This window comes from Alexandromys fortis, unplaced genomic scaffold (assembly GCF_014885135.2).
Source record: "Alexandromys fortis isolate MF-2015 unplaced genomic scaffold, M_Fortis_MF-2015_v1.1 scaffold_38, whole genome shotgun sequence".
Taxonomy (NCBI): Eukaryota; Metazoa; Chordata; class Mammalia; order Rodentia; family Cricetidae; genus Alexandromys; species Alexandromys fortis.
Window position 1 is genome coordinate 5647589 of NW_026067916.1, and position 6246 is coordinate 5653834.

Below are 6246 nucleotides of genomic sequence, written 5' to 3' on the forward strand. Positions count from 1 at the left end.
ACATTTTTAGAAATAAATGTTTAGGCAAACCAAACACTATATGGCACATTAAATTATTGTGTCACCTTGGCTTCTCTTACACAAGCTGTACCTATTACACATTTGTATAGATTTCCATTTCATCTATATCATTTGGCGTTGCCTTTTTTTTTAATCTGATGAAATAGTTCAAGGAAGTATCTTTAGCTTGCCAGTTCAAATATGCAGTTGGATAACAGAATAGTAGTTCAAAACTGATCTTGCTCAACCTTTTCCATCTCCTGCTCCTGCTCCTGCTTCTTCCTTGCTAAGAAGTTTGAAGACACATAATAGACAATAGCGTATGTTTCCAACAGGAACGTGCCTCCATTCAAGCAGTCCAGAAGAAGGAGCTAGTTATAGACACCAAGCATTAAGTAACAGTGTCCTGAAGCACCCCCATTTTAGTTCCACCCTGCTTTAATGACATTACCCTGTTTGTCTTTCCACTGTTGGGTTTGTAACATTGCCTATTTCCTTGATGTAGCTTTCCATCCCCAAATACAGATGCAGATTGTTGAATAGATTACTTTAAAAACCTCTACAAGGATGCCCTGTTTTCCTCTAACATGTTCCTGTTTTTATTTCTATCCTTTGGCCCAGAATATATCCACCGTGTGGCCACTACTTTGTCCCTTTACATTCTCCTGTCAGGCTTTATTCTTGGGTCCTTTTCTCAAATGGTCTCACTCTCATGATATTTCGAGCCAGTCTATTTTAGTATGCTTCATAAGAAAGTGAAAGGAAACAAAATGATCTAATCCACTGCTCTTTCACTTGACGACCTGGAAATAATCCCAGACTCAAGCAGTCTCATGCCCAGAGACTAGACTGTTTCTAGACCACACACCAGTGATGTACTGGCCGTACTTGAACTGTCTGGCTATGAAGGGAGCACTGGAGTTTTTCTCTCTCTCTATTAAATGTTCAGGGCACTCTGCAGGAAGCCTCAATGCTGCCCTTATGGAATCAAGTTACCTAAGGAAAGTTCAGTCCCCATCTGCCAAGAAACAGGGTCAAGGAGAGCTCAGAGATGAATCTCAGCTCTGGGGATCTCCAAGGACGTTAGCACCAAATGCAAGTCACTATCCAGTGCTGTATCATCTGCTTGACAATTCTCTAATGTGAAACTAAACAGTAGTGGCAAATATGATAATCAATGATATGTTCCTGAACTTGAACTTTAATGTCATGGTTGTTTCTGAGCAAATGGAACTGAAACTGAATAGTGTTCTGAATTACTTTGGGAAAATAATTTTGAGTGTCTTTCTCAATGTTACAAGCTTGTCTGTTCTCACAGTTATCACTTTTGCTTATGAATGCTTATCAGAATAAATTGTATGAATAATTTATGAACCTATTCACAAAATTAAAATGTTTTACAAGTAGGATAGACATGAATTCTACCCCATTGCCTCATGGTTTTCATAGGAATATTCAGTATTACTCTCTGATTACTATGATGCTATGATCTATATGAACTGGATTTTAAGGTATCTATTGGCATCTGTAACTCTTTTCCCAACTCATGTAATAGAAATGAACCACTTGCTGCATATAAAGACATTTCTGCACTGCCTGGTCAGATAGTAGTTGTAAGACTCTCTTCACAGAGTAAGAATCGTAGCTTGGAAAAAAAGAAATTCTCTGCATAGAGACCAAGGCACTGGGCCAGGCATGGTGGTTTATGCCTGTCCTGTACCCTCAAGAGGTGGTAGCAAGAGCAGCAGGAGTTCAAGGCCATCTTTGGATACATGATACATGGTGGAGTTCATGTTTTTTCGGGTTACAGAGGTCCTTGTCTTAAAAGAAAGAAAAACAGCCAGAAGAGCAGGAGGGAGAGAGAGGGAAGCATGAGACAGGAGACGGATGGAGATGAGGGAAGCCAGAATATGCACACGAGCCATTCTGAGCTCCCCTACCTTGTCTATTAGAAGTTGTACCATTGCAATGGAGGCTTCACAGCCCAGGGGGCAGGGGTTAGGCAATTGGACAGTTGAACACATGGAGGTGCTTGGTGGGTGGTATGCCTAGAAATGACAAGGCCTGTGCCTGTTCCAAGACACACAGTGCATGTATTCCCTTCATTTATCTTTGGTCTATGTAGCCCTTTGCTTTAAATCTGTCATTGTCTGGGTTCAAGCCCCATGCATCATCATAAAAATTTATCCAACCCAGTGAAGTTGTTGTGGATTGTAGATTTGTAGGCGGTTGATCATGAGCACTGGAAAAGAACCTATGGTTTGCGACTGGCATCTGATGTATATGAGATGACTGTAGACTTGGAAATTGGACCTTCAGCATGTAGGATCTGACACTCTCTCCACATGGAGAGTGTTAGGAATGGACATTAGATGTACCCATTATGAAATTGCTTGCTTGATAGTGGAGAGAAAGTCCTACAATTTCTCAGGTAACAAAAGTGATTTTCTTGTGAATACATAGGAAAAACATTGAACGGTTTTGATCCAACCATGAGAATTTGAGAGTAGATTAATACACAATATTTTATTTACTATTTATATGCAGAAGAATACATTCAGAATATATTTATATGTACATTTATACATATTTTTTTCTCTTTTTTTATTTTACTTCCCCCCAACCCCCCTCCATATACATAAATTTTAAATGCACTATTTATACATACAGATATATAAGTTTATACACATGTATTTGTGTATGAACCTTATACAAAATTTATATTAGATGGAAACCTTGTATTCTAAGATTTTTGAGAATAACGTTGGTTGAGGGAAGCCAGAGAAAGAAAACTTTGAAGATTGAAGCCCTTAGGTCGGTATGACAGTACACACAGACTCAATACTCTGAAAGTAGAGGATCAGGATTTTAAACCCAGCCTCGGTAACACAGCTAGTCTAGGTTTGTTCTGAGCTACATGAAACCCTGTCTCAAAATATAAACAACGAACAAAAGACCGAAGCAGTCAATACAAAGTCTGTTTAGTTTTACCCTTCTCTTCCTTCCCTCCAGGCCTTTCCAAGTACTCTTCTTGTTCCCTCTCAAACTTATTGCCTCTTTTTCATTTTTTCTATATCCATTCCATATTACATTCTTGGAGTTATCATGCCATGCTGGTCATTGTTGTGGTTCATAAGCATCATAGTGCTAAGACCATTGGTTACTTTACCCCCATGGGATCATGCATGGGAGTGCCTGAGTCTCTCAAAGTCAGTTCTCGAGATGGAGCTGTTAAAGTCAGATTCAGCAAGGATCCTCTGACTTCTGTGTCAGATCCTCTGGAGCTAGGATCAATGTACATAATATCTTTAGCAAGAGAAGCTACCTTCAGCATATGGGGGGTGACCAAGTGCTCCAGCAGTAGTAGCCTATAATGTTGGTCAGTAGCCTGACCAATAACCCAAAAGAGGGCTTTTCATACCTGGTGTTTGGGGGTGCTGTTAGATAGTCTGTGTCTCTCGGGGGAGCATTGTTACCTTAGATAGGAAAATTTCATATTTACTCTGCATGTGTATGTATACACAGATGTATATGTATAATATATAGCTTTCAGTGAACAGATAAAATATGCTACTTTATGACTTTTCAGAATCCGTACTGTTCTTTTATTTTGAAAGATAATTTTACATTTTCTTTGTGCTATTTTATTTATCCTTTAGTGTGTTAGTCTGCATAAGTCTAACAAATTGCCTCTCCAAAGGTATTTTAGGAAATGATTTAAGTCATACTGATTTCTAAATATTTAGTGGGGAAATCTGTTTTCAAATAATAATATTGGAATTTTCATATAGAACCTACAAGGCTATTTGTGGGGTTTGGGGTAGTTTCAGTCATTAGCAAAAGATTGCATTGATCAATTGATTAACAATTCTTGTTCCATATATGTAACCCAGGATTAATGGGGAAGGTGGTCACACCCAGCTAACAGAGTCCTGACTTAGGTGGTTCTTACTCACTTCCTTGTCCCCACTGGATCCTTTCCTTGCTCTGTCTTCACTGATGTTCTGTGAGATGAGAAGCAGCCAATGTCATCACTGGTGTGCAGTCAATGATGTCTCATCCCAGAAGGTCACTGACACACTATGGAAAGAGAAGTCATAGCCATGACTCCCTTACCACATATTTAGTTTGGGAAACAATACCAAATTTGTTCTTAAAATGAAACCTTGGCTCCAACACTGATCACAGTATCATTTCGGGATGGAATTTGTTTCATCCTGTCTTTGTACACCGATACCCAGTTTTTCAAAAGTCAGTCAAGTCTTTCTTCTTCCTTAAGTGTGCCAATCCAGAAAACATATATCCTGACCATTTACCTCAACATACATGTGAGCACCGTACAATGAATTATTTCATCTTTAAATGACTGCAAATGGGATTTTTGTGTTTCTAAAAGGCTATGTTTTAGACAACTATGATAAGTCTCTTAGGTAGCAGTCCTGTCTTGATTTTTTAAAAGATGTTTTCTTTAAAAAAGGATTTATTCATTTATTATGTATGCGGTTTTCTGCCTGTATGTAGGCCTATAGGTGAGAGGAGGGCTACAGATCTCATGAAGGATGGTTAACTGCTGAGCCACCTCTCCAGTCCCTCCAAAAAGATATTTTCTCAAGGTAGAAATGTTATCTTCTGTATTGATAAGTTTATAAACCATGGGTAAAATTTCAGAACTCTACCTGTTGAACTTTATCAGAATGAGGTCCAGAGGACTTTTGCTTCACTTTTTCATTTTTTTTAAAATTCTAACCCTGGAGATGATTGAAATGTAGGCCTAGTAACCTGTCAATCTCAGCAGATTTATTTGGAAACCTTTCTAGTTAAGAAATAGTTACTGTAAAATTGTCTAAGTTGGTTCATGTAGTTGGTGTGTTTCAGATTTTTTTTAAAAAAACCATCCTGAGAAACTGTCTCCTCAAATTTCTTAACTCCAGAGAGACTGGGGATGTGCTGGTGTAAATTTCTTCTATGTTCTTTCACCACCCTCTCTTCTTCCTTCCTCCTCCCTCTCCCATCCTTCCTTCCTGGAACATGAATGGGCAACTTGTCTATTTTAAGACAGTGCTGAGAATTCAAAGTGGAATAGCCCCGGGCTTCAGCTCTGTAGGCATGGCACACTGATGGCACTGTGCTCAGAGGTACACACGGAGACATCACACGGTAAAAGAGTCTGCACTGCTAGAGAAGGCAGTCTTTCTGCTTCTTGGTGATGGCAGCATGTACTTTACTGTTGTTGAAACCTGAAGCCAGGTAAGGCTGAACGAATGCCCACATCTCAGCGACAACTTCCAGAGAAACAAACTAACTTTCCTGGTATAATCATGGAGTGTATTCAGCTATTGTCCATTACAATAAATGATTGCAATTAAATGTGCATGATTTATTAATTATATATAATTGTATGAATAGATAATTATAATAAATAATAATACAATGTTTTCTAATTAATCTAACTCTGTCCATTTCTGTATAGAACATAAGGTTATATATGATTTCTTGTGTTTATAAATGATTACATATACTATAACTTACAAAGAAGATAATGCTATAAGTGATAGGTTTAATGAGTTAAATTATAGATAGAAGGTAGCAGTGTTTTGGAGAGTTAAGTAAATTTTTTAAGGAAAGGAAACTTCTGGGACAAAAGAAGAAAGTTCTATTTTGCCTATATATGCATATATATATTTATATATATATATATATGTGTGTGTGTGTGTATATTGCAGTAAATGTCAGGAAAGTACAAGTTGTGTTAGAGTTGCCTTATCTGGTTGTGTACTTGGCCTTTGAAATTGCCTTCTCCCTGGTCTGTACCATCCCTTATGCAGTGAGCTCGAGGGTAGCAGACACAAGTCTGGCTTCTTCTCAGGCATTGCCCTTATATACTCAGAGTAGACTCACAACTTATAAGTGTTCAATGGCTCTGTCACCAAGTGTTCAATGGCTCCATCAGGTGTCTTTCATGGTGTTCTGAATCACTTAGGGCAGTCAGAAAGATTTTTTCTACAAAACTAATCAATGTGAACTCATTTTCTACTTTTCTGTCATATGTGAGTATATGCATTTTTATATTGCAATTAAATTTATAGAAATTTCTTTCATTTAAGAGACTGAAACTAAAGACAACTTGGTTTGAATTTAAGTATTATTTGCTATTAAATATTGATGAGAGAATGTTTTTCTGTGTACCATGTAAGAAATATAAAGTTGTCTAAAGACTGATGCTCAATTATATTAATATACATACAC

The 6246-nt window shown here is 37.8% G+C and overlaps 1 protein-coding gene across 2 annotated transcripts in view; it reads left to right on the forward strand.

Moving 5' to 3' along the window:
• The window catches only part of Sema3d (semaphorin 3D), a 181204-nt gene that overhangs the window by 14799 nt on the left and 160159 nt on the right, over nt 1-6246 (forward strand). The window contains exon 1 of one of the 2 annotated variants that reach the window (XM_050139788.1): nt 5121-5247. The exons of the other annotated variant lie outside the window; for it this stretch is intronic. The gene's annotated coding sequence lies outside the window, so the exon portion shown is untranslated. Of the gene's footprint in view, nt 1-5120; nt 5248-6246 lie in introns of those variants that run through there. 2 annotated transcript variants of the gene reach the window in all.